Genomic DNA, 15664 nt, shown 5'->3' on the forward strand with positions numbered 1-15664 from the left:
CATGGGGAAAGTGCAAGGCAAGCATCATGAGTGTGCAGTAAAAAACATGGATGATTTTATTGAAATACAGATATTCTTTATTTTTAATACACATATTGAAAAAAAGGAGTAATTTGTTAACTATTTATCTTTAATTCAGTGGCAGCAATAGCACGGAACCATTATTGCTTCCTCTTCGTTTCTGCCGCCCTGCCTGTGTGGCGGGAATTGAGTGTGTAATTTTGTGGGGATGGGGGTTTCCGCCGGTGGTCCGCAGACTCCTGAGCTCACAGATGACTTCTGCGGGGGCTGCCCGGAGGTGAGCCAGCCAGGCAAGCCCCTGGTCAGTGGGGTAAAGCTCATGTAGGGATCTGTGATGGGACAAGCTGAAAATCATTGCTATTACAGATTTTCACAAAGGCTGCCTTGACCCTAGAGGCAGTAATGTCTCTGGGCTCCCTCCATGATCACAGCTGAGATCAGGGTGTCCTCGGTCACTCGCCCAGAGAAGTCCATTTCCCTCCACTGATTAGAGGATCAACCCTGGCAGATAAACCTCCAGAAGCTAAAATTTGCCTCTGTGAATTTTGCCCGCTGTGAAGTCCCCCTCCATCCAAACCACAGGCGTCACAGAACGGGAGCGGGTGCCTTCGCATGGAAAGCGGCTCTGTCAAACCAGCGGCTACCTTCCGCTGAAAAGGAAGGTCCCGCTCCCTCTCCCCTGCCCCCTTTCCCCAGCTGCAGGTACCCTCCTCCCTCCTCATATTGGCTTTGGCAATTGTGTGGCCTTAGGGCGAGTCAGCTCAGTTGACAGGTTGAGATATCTGGCAGCAAACTGTTCTTTTATTTGCATATTTATTTATATGCAGTGTTAGATTTCCACTGGGTCAATTCTCTGAATTGATTTGCCCCAGGGCTATCTGATTGCTAGAGCCATCCCAAGGGGAATGAGCAGGTGGCTGGGGGAGGAGAGAGGATGAGGAGCAGGATCTCCTCCCTCTTCCTCCGCAGGACTCCGCGAGATGTGAAACCATAACCCGAAGATGAAGCTCAATGGCAGCTCGATGTCCTGCCTGCTCCTGTCACGCACTCCTGTCCTGTCCTTGCACCAGCTCTGGGAGCTGCAGGAGCTGACTTTGCAGAAAGCTCAATGCTTCCTTGCAGTCCTCGTTTTCAGCTGCATTGGCAGAAATGCATTTCCCCACTTGCTGCATAGGCAGGCGAGAGCCCACCCACCCTGGTGAAAGGGAGCAGGCAGGGCAGGAGGATGGGACCACAGCAGATAGATAGGACGCAGATGGGCTTGAGCTACTTTGCAAGTGCCTCTGAGATATCCAGAGGAAATTATGAGCTCTAGCTGTGAGAGCGCATCCTTGAGAACCCCCCTGGAAGTGTTCACGGTGTCTCTCTTTCCACATCATTCTCCTCTTAAGAAACAAATGTCTCCTTATGGCGAGAGCTGTGGATTGATTTTGAAACACATGAAGCCAGCTGAAAACAAAATGTGTGTGACAGCTATCACAAAACTTCAGCTTTAACAGTGATGGCAGCCTAGATGTCGGAACAGTGCTGAAAAAGTCAGAGGCACTGCAGCAGCAGCCGTCAAACCCTGACGTGATGGGAGGTATCCTTTCTGTACGTACACACAGGCACCCCAGAAGCCAGAACTGCCTTTCTGCATCTGGCTTATAAAAACTTACTTCTTATGCTACACATATCAATTCAGTTTTGTTTTCTTCTGTATGATGAACAAACGTGAGCATTTGGGTTTAGTAAGCCACAGTTGTGAGATACCTCTGACAGGGAATCTGCAAAACCGAATCCCCTGGTCTCATGAATATTCTCAAACCTAAGCAAATTCAGGCTTCTGTACACTGGATATCACACAGACTTTCACAAGATGTAAGGGACTGGCAAAACAGAGCAGTAAGTTTAATTAAAACCCAAAAAGCAACTATGAGTGCAACTATGACAGTAACTAAGTACCTAAAAAACCAGAGAGTAACTATGCCTTCTTGAGATACGAAGGATTAGCTGTTACAGGCCTGATTTATCACTGTATTATACCGATTTTATGCTGGTATAAAACCAGGATGATAGAGCTGTGCTGAATATCACTAGGTATGCATCCCTTCAGTTCTGTCATACACTCTCACAAGCATAAAACCAGCTAACAATTGAGCAAATCAAAGAAAAATCTACTAAAAATTAAATGGTAGAAATGTCAGGTGCAGGGAAAGACAATCATTATACTCCTTGATCAATGCAGTTTTACTGCAATAATCTGGCCTGAGGGGCAACAGAAATTTATTGAAAAGCTAATTTTCGGTAAGACGAAGACCTCTTGTAAAGAGGCATTAAAATGTCTTTGATAAGTATTTAAACCAGGCTGAAAGTTTCTTAAATACTTTAGAGTTAAATATACACCTTACGTATTTGACCATCTCCAACTTAACACATTATTTAATGCTTGCAGCTCTTCGAACCCTGTTCTGTTATTATTGAACTTGTACAGTACTTTATTGGTTTAGGAGACCCTTTGATTCACAGTGACTACTCAGAATACTATTCTATTCAAGAGAAACAAGCGCGTGATCCTCTCTATAAAAGCAGCACATTCTGAGTGGATATTACGCCACGTGTTGCAAAATTTATATTCTTCACAAGGCATATGTTTCATGTTGTGAGAATTCATATTTCTTCTTTGAAATTACACACGAGGCTTTCTCAAGTGCAAAAGGCATTAGGAAGTGCACTTGAAAACACTCTGAAGTTCTGGAAATGCCAAGGAACCTCATTTCTAAGCATGTTTATTTGAACAGAAACATCAATATGCGGAGTGATTGCTAGGCTAGAACAATGCAGGAAAAGAACTTGCAAAAAAGGAGCCAGCGTGGCTGGGATTAGCGTATTGTGAGAAAAGTACACCTTGCATGGTAGCAGGACATTTGAATAATGCAGTAACAAATGGCTTTGTTTAATTACACCTATGATTGGTTACTTTCAGCTATTTAAAATATTGCAAATGTATTCCTTATGTGATTGTTTCAAAGAAATATTTGGCTTGCATTCATTCAGTAATAATCAGTGGCAATGTTACTTTTACAGTAAATGTATGTGAAGTTTATGAGCAACTGCACAGTGGGACATAAAGATATCTATTTGGCATTTCCAAGTTTTATGAGTTTTCTCCAGAAGAAACTTCTGAGAAGCATATTTACCCATGTAGATATCTATATACTCTCATTTACTGTAAGTGAAAGCAGATTTGTATCATCTGTTACATTTATTTTGATTGACTATAGATTGTTTGCCCTTTGATTGCTGTTAATGTTCTGTGGAGCCATTTGTTTTCCTGCAGAGTTAATGGTGTTAAAGGAGAAGGTATTGCCTTCTTTTTAGGATGAATTAATTTTGAAAGTGTTTTTGTTTAAAAGGGGGAAAAAACCCAAACAAACAGTTATTGCCCATTCTCTCACTTGTCCACTTTAGGGGTGTGCACAGACACCTAGGACATGGAGCTTATTACAGATTAAGGGAGAATATTTTTGTGAGGGGCACTCTGTTAAATTATTGGCAACTAATCACGTGTCCCTTGGGACACACAGCACTTGTGTTTCTACTGGCAAAAACTGGAGGGAACCCAGTCTAAATTTATCTACTATTTACCCTGAAAAGTTTTAATAAAGTCTTAATTGTGAGGGGGCTTCCAAGTAACGAGTTGTGGCTGGTGAATGTATCCCGGTCCAGGGAAAATAACTCTTCTGCTGCATATTTCAGAATCTTTGGGATTAGGAACGTGGCCGGCGGAATTTATGAAGTATAAATAAATACACCAAGATGTGATCATTTGGAGGTTGCTTGTCATAACTGCTCTCTCCCCTCCTTTTGCCTTATTCTCCCCCATTGCTCAGCCCTCACTGCCTTCCTTTTGCAGAAGCGTGGCGGGCTGGGAGCCGGTGCAGAGAGCCGGGCGCTGGCTCACCCGCGGTCAGGATGGGTAAGCACCCACCCCGATGCGCTCAAGGGGCTCCAGCCTTCCTGGAAAACCCTCCAAACGTGCCTTCTCAGGAGAAAGGAAAAAAATGAAGGCTTGGGGTTTCGCTGTCGGTGTTAACCAAACAGAGATGCCGTACCTGCTGCAGGCGAGGGCTTCGTCACCCTACAGCCCTGCTCTGGTGATGATCTTCCTTCTTTTGCTTTCTGTGGAGGACTTTGTTGACAATAGACTTTTCTCCACCTGAATAATGGAAGCAGCTTTGCTATTCGTCTTTCCCACTGGAGTTTTTCAATAGCAGGTGTGCCACGGCAGCAACGGGAGAGCTTGAAGAGTCCTCTGCTCTCACACCACAGAGACAGAGAAAGGCACGTGGGCTTGAAGAGCCTTTCGAGAGGCTCTTGAACCTGAACTTGGTTGCCTCTGTGCCTGTTTTGAATGAAAGCGAAGAGCTGACCGGTCCTAACAAAACTGGTATTGCAGAAAAGGAAATTTAAATCTAAGCATGTTTTGCTTCAAGACTATGCAGACTTTTCCATTTGGTCACTGGTCTGCCTTTTTATTCCAGTGCTGTTGTAGGAATGTAGATTTGTAAATTAGGACTAAGAAGGAACAAAATGGCTTCTGTTCCCAAGTAGATGCTTAGGTTATGGCCATGAGATGTAAGTTTTAATTATGACCGAGGGAGTTGAGTACTAACATTTTTTCTTTTGTTTCAGACTGTAATTATCTCATTTTACACCTTTATGGTCATTGCTTGTTTTCATGGGCAGATTTTGTGCAGTCCCTCATATCGTGTTAAAAAAGAACCTGAAATTATTAGCACCGTAATTAGGACTGAAACTAGGAAGAGCTCTTCCTAGTAATTGCAGATATGATGAGTAATTGCAATTTATGTTGGCTTTTCATGTCAACATGAGTTTTACAAAAAGCAAACAAACAAAACAGGTCAACAACCCCATACTTCCTTTTAGCCAAACATGTCCCTTCCCCTCCTGGTTTCTGTGAGCTGTGACCACACTATGGGAAAGCTGTGGGCTGAGCGTATCTGTCTGTCAGGTGTTTCTGCATCTCTCCAGAGCATAATCTGGGCATGAACTACACTGGAGCTCATCCACCTTACCCCTCCTCCCTCTGTGCCCCATCCTCAAGCAGTGTCCTGGCACAAGAAGAAAACTGCATGTAGACGGAAATGAAGTGGTGCCTCTCCTTCAAGTGAGCCTGAGCTGTTTGCTTTTATTCCTCTTTGCCTCATAGAAGGACAGAAACCTGCAAAGCAAGCGAACGCAGCTTTTAAAATAACCGTTTTAAAGCAAGGCTGAAAAGTGCAAACGAGCTGGGCTGACTTCCACAGAAGAGAAGGGGTAACAAGCTCTGGCCACTTTCTCCTCCTGCCTTCTGCCTTCTCCTGTGCTGCAAAAGTGGTGTTACCTATTGCTGCCTCCCGCCAGGCACTGCCGGCCTGGCTGCCTGCAGACCCCTGGTTCAAGGGGGAGAGGAGCTCTGTGTTCCAGCTCAGCAGCTCATCAGGGTATAATAACTGAGCTGGCAAAGTCAGAGGACCCAGTGGATGGGAACCCACAATGCTAAGTATGTTGCGGAGCTACAGGAAGCCAACACAGAGATGTTTGGCCTCAAATCTCCCCCCAAAGCGTGTCTGCTGAGCAAGGGTCCATTGCAACCTCTCTCATTTCAAGATATTGCAAAAGTACTTTAAGAAATTAAAAAATTATGACAGTTTTTTCCAAAATAAGTGTTTATATTTGAGGGGGTTGCAAGCTTGCTTTTTTAGAAGTAATTGTATAAAAAATCAGACGTTTCGCATTTCAATCACTTATGAACCTTGAGGTCTGGTGCTGCACTCAGGCAGATCTTAAGGCTTAGAGGCTTGGGACCATCTGGCAGACCATCCATATGTTGTCACTCTGTCCTTTCAGTGATGACAGACATTAAAAAATTCTCACTTTTATGAATTGTCTTTCAATTTGTTTTACAGTAATATGAACATACAAATAAATCCCGAAAGTTATTAGATACATGAACGTATCATTAATACCAGTGTTGAATGACTAAGTAAGATAAGAGTGCTTTTTCTCTTCCCCTGCATTTCCATGGAATAAGAAACTGGTAATATGTCTGAAAACCCTCTTTTAAAATGTTGCTTCACAATCACTGACTAGAAAGATCAGAACATTTCCTGAAATGTTGTGGTTTGCATAAGGTCACAGTAAAGATCAAATGGAAAAATTGCACCATGTACCAGTTGAGATACATGAGTCTTTCGACCACTAAATTTGCTCTTTTGTCATTTTGAATATTTCCTGGCAAAAGAACATAATCAAGATATGTCTACATATTTTATTATGCATACATCTATATTTATATACATATCCATAAATATAGTAAGTGCAAAGGTTTTGGTTGTTTCAGATGCAACTGCAAAAGTGAAGTTACTTCAGAAAATTAACCAGTAATAAAATGTTGTCATTTTTCTTTGAAAGGCAAGAAAGTGTGAATAAAGATTAGATTTAAAAAAACCCAAAATTCAGCTGGAAAAACATGCCACTACAGTAAGCACTAACTATTGCTCTTCATTGCAGCGCGGTTGGATAGTCACCTACAGCTACGACAGGGTGGCAGGTGTCCTTGAACACTACTGAGGTCTGCATGTTAATGGCTCTATACTTTTCTCAAAACTGTTAACCGAAATACATAGGAAGGTAAATTAAATAAAACAAAGGGAATATCAGAGTATCAGTCCTAATAGTGCATTGGAAGCCGTACAGCTACGATGTGTTGTCTGGCTTATAGTGTATCTGAAGTTCATCTGAAAGTTGGAAGGGGCCGCAGGAAGATATCTAATACACCTAAGAGATAACAATGTAAATCAGGTTTTGTGGCAATTAAGGTATGTGTGGTGAAAACAGAGGGAGATGCATGTTTAGATTAGTGAGTTACACTAGGTATGATAGGTGCTGAAAATTCAAGAATGGGTTGCCAAATTTGTTGTTATTCCCATTCTGGGAAAATGTTTGGGAATATTAGAAGAGTCATTAACATCACTTCTCTCAACATGTACAAGTGTAATGATTAGCAAAACATCTGAAAACATGGTATGCAGCCCTCTGTAGAACTGGCTGCTGACGCGGACCAATAATTTTGTCTTACATTTTGTCATATTTTGTCTTTTGCCTCCTGGTCTCCTAGAATGATATTTTTCCAGCTTTTTTGTCCTAACCCTTGATGTTGGAGACTAAAATGAAATATATGACTTCCAGGTCAGTAGGAATATTCACTTGCTGAGAGTTAATCACACATCCAAGGGGCATTTTGAATGGTCGTTTTAACCCTGCAACACTCTGGCATGTGCCAAAGAAAACTGTATTGGCAAGGATCAATGTTTTTCACAATGTTATCTTTCCTGCTTTGTTTATGGCAAGACCCTATGCTTATAATTTATCATAGTTCACTTCTGAAGTCTGGTGTTGTCATGCAAAGCCAAACAGAGCAGATTTTGTTATGATGATGATAATTAACATTATTATTGATGTTGTTTATAAATGAAAGCCTGTTTAGGAAAGCACTTCCATGCATGCTTTAGTCCCATGGAACTGAAAGGACTGCTGAGCTACCCATGCTTGTTTAAATGCTGTTCTAAATAAGGATGAACCTGAACATATGTTTAAGTGCTTCAGTGAACTGGAGCCTACTAGAGATATGGAAAGTCTCATTTGCTTCATGGGACGAACCCTTGTTCGTTCCAGATAGACCATGCAGGCATAAATCGTGCTGAACAGCCAAAGAACTATCTCCCTGCATAAATCCCTGGATTGCTTAAACTTAACACCTAATTACAGAGCTGGTGAACCTAAATACACTGAAGGCGGTTTGAAAGGCTGCCTGAAACATCATGGGTTGAGATGCCTTTGTCGGGAGCATTGTGCTGTGATGTGTAACGTGGGTAGATTCCTGTGGGATGTTGACAGTTTGTGGGAAATGCACGTAGGAGTAACTGGGTTACGAAGACCAGGGGGTTTAAATTTTTTTTTTCTTTTTCATTGTACTGTTTGTGGGCTTGGGGGTTTTGGGGGGTTTGTTTTCTTTTGTTGTCTTTTTAAGGTAGGGGGAAGGAAGAGCTTCTGGTTTTGGAAAAATCTGGCCAATGCATGCAGCATGTCATGAGTCACTTGTTCCTGGAGGTTTGATACTATACCAGTCCTACCATCCCAAAAGGATGCTGGTCGATGCTCCTGAAAGCTCTAATGTTCCTTTTTTGCTCACGGCATTTGTATGGAGTGATAATCACTTGATAAGCCATGGATTTATGTAATAAATTAATTAGCTTTGCAGTGTTTCCTCCACACTCTGCCTGCCAGTCTGTCTCTACTGGGACTTGTTCAGTTTTTTCCAACAGTTACAAATAGTTCTCAGTATCATTATTTTCTTTTGAATCTTTTGTCAGGAAAATGTTTTCTCCTCGCCACACCAGAAGTGGATTTTCTCCTTGGTATTATTCTGGCCTGAGGCACAGGACTGGCATGATCTGGGTCTGCATCAGCAGTGGGTTCTCTGCATGCAAACATGCAGAGTTTAAAGTTCCCTGGCTTACAGCAATGCAAGGATAGGGCCAGAAGCTTTGCCATTGGAAAAGGGTGCATCTTATCTTCATGAACAACTTGTGACTCTTGCATCAAATATCAACAGGGCATGAGTTATCACATCTGAAGAAGTAATGCCATGAGTTACAGAAAAACTATTTTCACAGCACTCTCCCTCCCATACTTCCTTTTTCCTCTCCTGAATGTATGCTGGAATTTGCATATGATATCAGGCCAGGATCTGTTTAATCTGAAGACGGTGTATATAACTTCTTGAAAAATATTTCTTGAACTTAATGAATTTGCATATTCTAATTTTCTTTATAAGTGTTCCGTCCATTTTAATCCTGCTAGAACAAAGAGTTCCAGAGAATAATTTTGTATTTGTGTTGTGTGAAAAAATGCACTCTTTTATTACACCTTATGGATTTTTATCATGTAATGTTTCCACTTTCTGAATGAGAGAATTGTTGAATAGGAGCACAGGGTATTTCATCTGTATTAGAGCCATCATATTGCAACTTCTAACACATTCCTTCTTATTTTGTCTTTAAATTAAATGGACCCAATCCTTTTTATCTTTTTGTATAGAAAATTCTTCATTCCTCTGCTTATTTTAATTATTTTTTATCTGAATCCCCTCTGTTACTGTATTAGACTCTGTAAAAGCACTGACAAAAACTGAATGCAACATCACAGTTGGCAGTGTATTATTCATTTACCTATCACATTATGCTGTTTATAATGTATTTTCCACCCAGTTTCTTACGCCTCATAATATATCATTTGCTGTTTGGGGTTTTTTTGCACAGATGACATATTCTACGGAAGCCTTCCTGCAGAGCTGTCATCAGGAGTGATCCAGCCCTTTTCCGGAGTGTCACGGTTTATAAGTCAATAAAGCGTCTGTGACTTTCCAATCGCTTCTACTAGTGGTCACTGGTTTTTATTCATCAGTATGTACCGGGCTGCCATTCAGCTGGCCTTGGTAGGGTCCTCACTATTTTTTTCCTCAATTTTGGCCGATACTGTGTGTGCTCTGTGTGTGTGCGCGTGTGTGTGTTCTGCAGGTGCTCCCACATAAAGCACATAGCCCTTTCTTGGGTTCATTCCCATCAACAGCCCTGCTAGAAGACATGAGACACCCCGCCTCAATTTCTGCCAGGCCATCTAGGTTGTTTGTTCTTACCCTTCATTTCACGCCTCTATACTGTGCTCCAGTTGTTAGCGCAGAGCTGTTACCGGAGCTCATGCAGGCACATCTGAGCTGCCTTTGAACTTGTTAGCTCAGGTGAAGCTGGCAGCAGTAGGTAGTGTGGGAGGCTGCGAGCCCTCCTGGTTTGCACAGCCTCTCTTAGGTAGCTGTGATGATCTCTGTGCTGATACACCTACCCTCCTGCAGCACGGGAACTATGCTAGCAAAAAATGACTTGCACAAAGCTCCTCAACTTTCAGCTGCTCTTGTTAGTGCAACTTGTTCGTGGCCTTCGTATCTCAGCCATGAGGAGGTGTTCTCTGGCATCCCGGTCTGCCAAGCGTGTTAAAGAGCCTTTCTGGAAAAAAACACTTTATCAAAGGCTTTGGGATAGTTCTAGTGCATTATATCCACTGAGGTAACTCCACTGATTCCAGCTTTTTACAGGCCTCCATCTAACAAAAGTCATAATCAGTTGCTTAGTATTAAGCTGTTGCTAGTAGGATTTTTCCTGTGCTGAAATGCCAACGCACGCTCCTATGCTGTACTCAGCGACGGCTCTCTGTTTAAGTACTTGGCTGAAGAAGTAGGCTGTTTTATAGGATGTAAGTCTTTACATTTTAATTTCAAAAAAGTTCCTTTCTGTAGCACGCAGAGCAGGTGCAGGTTCCACAGTCCTGTGCTACGAAGCCTACTTACTGGTAGCTGGAAATGTTGGCTGCACTATCTTTATAAACTCAGGCCAAAAGAGCATTCAGATTAAGCAATAATTTGAGCAAGATTAAGAGGAAGGGAGAGAACACATGGCCAATTAGTCACCAGAGGTACACACGTATGCATAAAGTAAATCCCCAACCTGTTATAGTAATGCACTTAGTTACTGGAAATGCAATACGAGCTTACTTTCATGAGCAAGGATGAAAGAACCTGTTTAACCTTTATACAGCATTTTCCACCCACACAGAAAAGTGACATCAGATGCTTCGTATAGGTAAAAAACAAGTCAGCATTTGGGAGACTCCTGAACAAGAGACAGAGATACCTCCTTACCACTAAGTTTGTTCACTGAACTTGTAGCTATGTTTTGGATTTGTGCTGGAAACAGTGTCGATAATTCAGGGAAGTTTTCGTTACTGCTGAGCAGTGCTTACACAGAGCCAAGGGCTTTTCTGCTTCTCACCCCACCCCACCAGCGAGGAGGCTGGGGGTGCCCAAAAAGTTGGGAAGGGACACAGCTGGGACAGCCGACCCCAGCTGACCCAAGGGATATCCCAGACCATATGACATCATGCTCAGCATATAAAGCTGGGGGAAGAAGAAGGAAGGGTGGGGGGATATTCTGAGTGATGGTGTTTGTCTTCCCCAGTAACTGTTACGTGTGCTGGAGCCCTGCTGTCCTGGAGATGGCTGAACACCTGCCTGCATGGGAAGTGGTGAACGAATTCCTGGTTTTGCTTTGCTTGTGTGTGTGGCTTTTGCTTTTGTCTTTATCTCAACCCACAAGTGTTCTCATTTTTACTGTTCTGATTCTCTTCCCCATCCCACCAGGGGGGAGCGAGCGAGCGGCTGTGTAGGGCTGAGTTGCCGGCTGAGGTTAAACCACGAAAACTTGCTACATGCTTAAGGTGGGTCACTTGAAACTTCTCGTTACTTATTTCTGGATCTTAATGGCTCCGATGCAAAAAGGGAACCCTTCAACCCTGTGCGTAAAGCACTGGACCTGAAGCACTTGCTAGAAGGTATTTTATGGTTGTGTATGCAGTATAAAGTAAGGCTTTTGCGTTTAAATTGGGGAATATTTTACTTTCCAATATGCTGCTGATCGAATCGCTGGCACTGAAGAGGGATTTTCACAAGGTCAGTCATTAGCTGGCCTTTAATTAAGAGCATAAAGCCTTGGAATAGGAGTTTAAATGAGCATCACTGAGACAGCTAAGTAAGAAGCAAGCTGGAAGTGTCTACCTCTGTGCAACACCTGGGTGGGTTTCAGTCCACTTCAGTGTCACCTAAAAAGTACTGCAGGATTTCTCAAGTTCTTTTCTAATCTTTGCAGAGCATCTCCGTGCTAGTATTTTGTGTTACTTTCAAAACAGGGTGGGGCTTAATTCCTGCATGTCCCAGCATACAACAAGCAAGGATTTGGTTTTAATTGATGTTTTTGACCTATGGGAACACACTTATTCCTCTTTCCTCCTTCCTGCACCCCCCCCAAAGTGTTTGAGAAGTAAACCTTGAAGTCCTGGGAGAAGTAGCACGTGTTTGTGAAGGGAGAAGGTGGGGGTGGCGGAGGTGGTGGAAGGAGTTCAATTTGTCAACACAACAGCCAGGAAACAAGTTATTTATAACGCTTGTGGTGGAGAGGGGGCCAGCCCACATGTTTTTAAAAAAGAGTTCAACTAATCACATGGTACAGCTAATTGTGTTATTTGTAAATATGTTTCACTTGCAGTCTTGGTGGACAGAGGGAGAGTGAAAAGAGAATCACGGCTGGTCTGGCTCAGGGCGTCTGCGCCTGGGTCCTGCCTCCACGCCGCTGCCCAGCTCTCGCTGGACTTCAGCGATGCTCCTGAAAAGGACTTTGCTACCCTAGAGAAAGTATGAACAGAGGCACACAGGAACAGACGCTTTCTCAGAATTCAAAAATTCTTTATGTAAAACATGGCTCTGCCACACAGCCTAAATTTTGAATGAGTTCTTAAACCACAGAATATCTCATTTTCAGCTGGGTTTCATGACTCTATCAAAGAGGAAGTTAGCTGTGAGAAGCATATGACCATGAGACTATACTTGGCTGGACTGACATCAAAAGAAGTGACTTTTGGGCACACACAGATTTTTAAAATCACTGCTTCAGTACAGTCACATTTAGATTTTTTTTTTTTTCCAGTGTAGACCATATAGTGAGCTATTCTTGTGGACTGAACGACATTCTAAGTCCCATGATGTATGCATGACACGGACTTGCCACTGCTGCTACATTCCTTCAGTTCAACAGCCGTGTGAAAGCTGTATCATCCTGAGCTAAAAAAGGTCAAAAAATAGCTTTATCTCAAGAGAGATAGCCTGCAAATTAATGCTTAGCCATGTAAACTCAAATCACATGTGTGTGTATTTATATGTATATGTATATATATATGCATACACACAAACAGATATATATACACAACAGCATTGTATTATTCAATACAGATATATTTTAATTTCATTTTCTTATAATTAAAAAAATAAATAACACAAACAAGTCCATCTCCTTTTTTTTCCTTAAAGAGCAGTAAAAGAACTAAGCATATGACATAACAGATTAAATCTTGGGGAATACACAAGTGTTTGTGCCTTGTTTTTGTACTTGGAAAAGTAGATAGAAGATACATTTTTAATCAAAAAAAAAGACCCAGACAAAAATCCATACTGAGGTCTAGCTTGTTTAAAAAAAAGGCAAAAAGAGGGAAGTTGCAAGAGGTATTGCTGTAGCAACCTGCCTGAGTTACGTCCATTTACTGGTTAGAAAACCAAAATGACTGAAGGGCATGCCCTGCCCTCCTTACTCTGGAGTCCTCCCGCCGGGGTCCCGCAGAGCTCTGGCAGCTCAGCACTCGGAGCTCCGGCTGAGGACGTGGTACACACCGTGCAGTGCAGAAACTTCACCGGTAGCGTGGAGTGAAATTTCGGGGTGACATTCTGGCCCTATTGAGGTTGGCAGGTGTTTTGCAACTGGCTGCAATGGAGCCAGAATTTAATCCTCTTTCTCCAGAAAAGAAGCTAGGAACCGCAATTAATACCAGGTACAGAGGTGCAGGAGTTTTATATCTTTTAGTATCAGGGATCTACTCTTGGCCTGGAGGATCACAGGATGAACCAGGAAAGGAAATGATGGAGCAAGAATCAGTGGCTATTTCACTGATTTCCAGGTGTTCCAGGGAGGTAGGAAATTAGGATCAGTGGTAATTTATACTTACCTTGCTGGCAAGATTTACCAGAGCTCTCCCACACCTGAGATTGAGAGAATATATTTGACAACTTTTGCTCTCATTAAAACAAAACAAAACAAAAGACATCCAACAGCAAACTTGGAAAGCTATATTTTGAAAGCAAAAAGTTTTAAAAGGAACAAACATTTGGAAAAGATCTTTTAGAATACAAACACTTTGGTATCCTAAAATGCAGGACACCCTGTGCTCTTCCAGTACTGCATGCAATGATGGAAATTGCTGCACCCTCAGCATCATCCTGAAGCATCTTAGTTCATAGTTAGCAGAACATGACACCTGTATGGCACTAAAAGGAGTACTTACTTAAAAGTTACAATTTGTATCCAGTCTGTGAAGTCTTACAAATAATGACAGATTAAATGGAATTCCCGTTAGATTAACACATAGATGAAAACAGATATTGTAGCAAGCAACTCTGTTTCACTTCTCGGGCCAATTAGACAGAACAGAAACCTATTTGGGGATGCATAGAGAGAGAAATTATATTTCCATTTTAGTAATAATAATGGACTGTACAAACTTCCATTTCAGCCCTTAGTTTATTTTTTTAGTCTAATATTTATATTCCCGTATAGAGACAATGTATCAGCAAAAGCTGTCCTGGCCCTACAAAATACAAAGACTGGCTCTAAGTAAACGCCAAAGGTATCCCAGCCCATCATTCCCCACTAGATGATTTGTTCAGCATAATATAGTTTAGCTCTTCCCAGTGGATCTTAAATAATGTTTTCTCTGGGAAGTACAGGAGGCTTCTGCACCTTAATACTCTCCTGCATTTACATCAGGCTAATCTCTATGCTATGTCCTTGTGTTACCTAAAATAAGTGACAACAAGCAACACCTTCTGGGTCTCCCAACTATGATTTCTGGCTGATATTTTTCCCAGGAATGAACTCAGGCAGTCAAATCCCAGCACTCCCCTCCAGTTCAGTTGTAATAATATAACTCTATACTCTCAATGCTGGATTATAATTTCTTGGGATTTTGTCTATGTTTTGAACCATGATCAACAAATGATAAATTTATATCATCTGCAGATACTATTAGTCTAACGTTATAATAGCTATGGCTAATTATTTAAATTGATTGCAAACAACTTTATGGGACTTTTTTCTGTAAATTTATTTTTAAATGATATGTAATTATCTTAAACTAGGAAAAGAGTTTAAACTGGCAAGCAAACTGAGACAAATGTCTCAAAACCATGATCTCTTTTCTGGGAGAGGAAATGCTATAGTAAGACTGGCAGTGGATGAAACTTTAGAAGATTTTGTAGAACATATTTATACTGGAAGCCCGTAATATCTTTAACAGCATTAGTCAATCCATTTCAAACTAGTCTGTCCTTTCGAATCTGAGTATGGATCCAAACAAGAAATCTGTGCTTCCCAAGTTTCAAAAGTCTTTGGTTTCAAAATTCTGGTTTTCTATGCATTTTATGGACTTTGAGTAGAACTGGATCAAAAATTCCAGCGAGAGCAGTTTCAGCACCCGTGATCCATATGTGAAGCTGCGTGCTAGCATTGATCAGGCTGTGTTGCAAGCATTGTGAAACTTGAATATTTGTTTTGAAAAGGCACACATCCTGCAGCTGGAAAGTCTCAGCCATGTTTTTTGGTTAACAAATGATTTCTAGCATTTTTTTCTGTACAAAACATGGGTTTGATTTATTAATGGAAAATTATAATTAACCTCAAATTCATATTTTCTCATTTATATATTTGTAGGGTAGAGGTAGAATTTAATCAGGAAAGGAAGTGACCAGAGTTTTTCATTCTCAACCTACCAAGCCATGACACTGCTCGGCTGCCCTGCAGAAATCTCTCACGTCTCCCGTGCACCAGGCAGCAGTAAGTGAGCCCATTAGGTAGTTCTTCCTGCTCAGATGACCAGCTGGGTAACAGTT

The 15664-nt window shown here is 41.8% G+C and overlaps 2 long non-coding RNA genes across 2 annotated transcripts in view; both read left to right on the forward strand.

Moving 5' to 3' along the window:
• LOC115344162 overlaps nt 1-9498 on the forward strand; it is a 71820-nt gene extending 62322 nt beyond the window's left edge. The window contains exon 2 of the long non-coding RNA XR_003924458.2: nt 9387-9498. This is a non-coding gene — a long non-coding RNA (uncharacterized LOC115344162). The remainder of the gene's footprint in view (nt 1-9386) is intronic.
• Nucleotides 9499-11204: 1706 nt separating this feature from the next.
• On the forward strand, nt 11205-13092 carry LOC115343941. Its single transcript, XR_003924339.2, has 3 exons — nt 11205-11231; nt 11318-11394; nt 12219-13092. It is a non-coding gene; the product is annotated as an uncharacterized LOC115343941 (long non-coding RNA).
• The last annotated feature ends 2572 nt before the right edge of the window (nt 13093-15664 follow it).

Source organism: Aquila chrysaetos, chromosome 7 (assembly GCF_900496995.4).
Source record: "Aquila chrysaetos chrysaetos chromosome 7, bAquChr1.4, whole genome shotgun sequence".
Lineage (NCBI taxonomy): Eukaryota > Metazoa > Chordata > Aves > Accipitriformes > Accipitridae > Aquila > Aquila chrysaetos.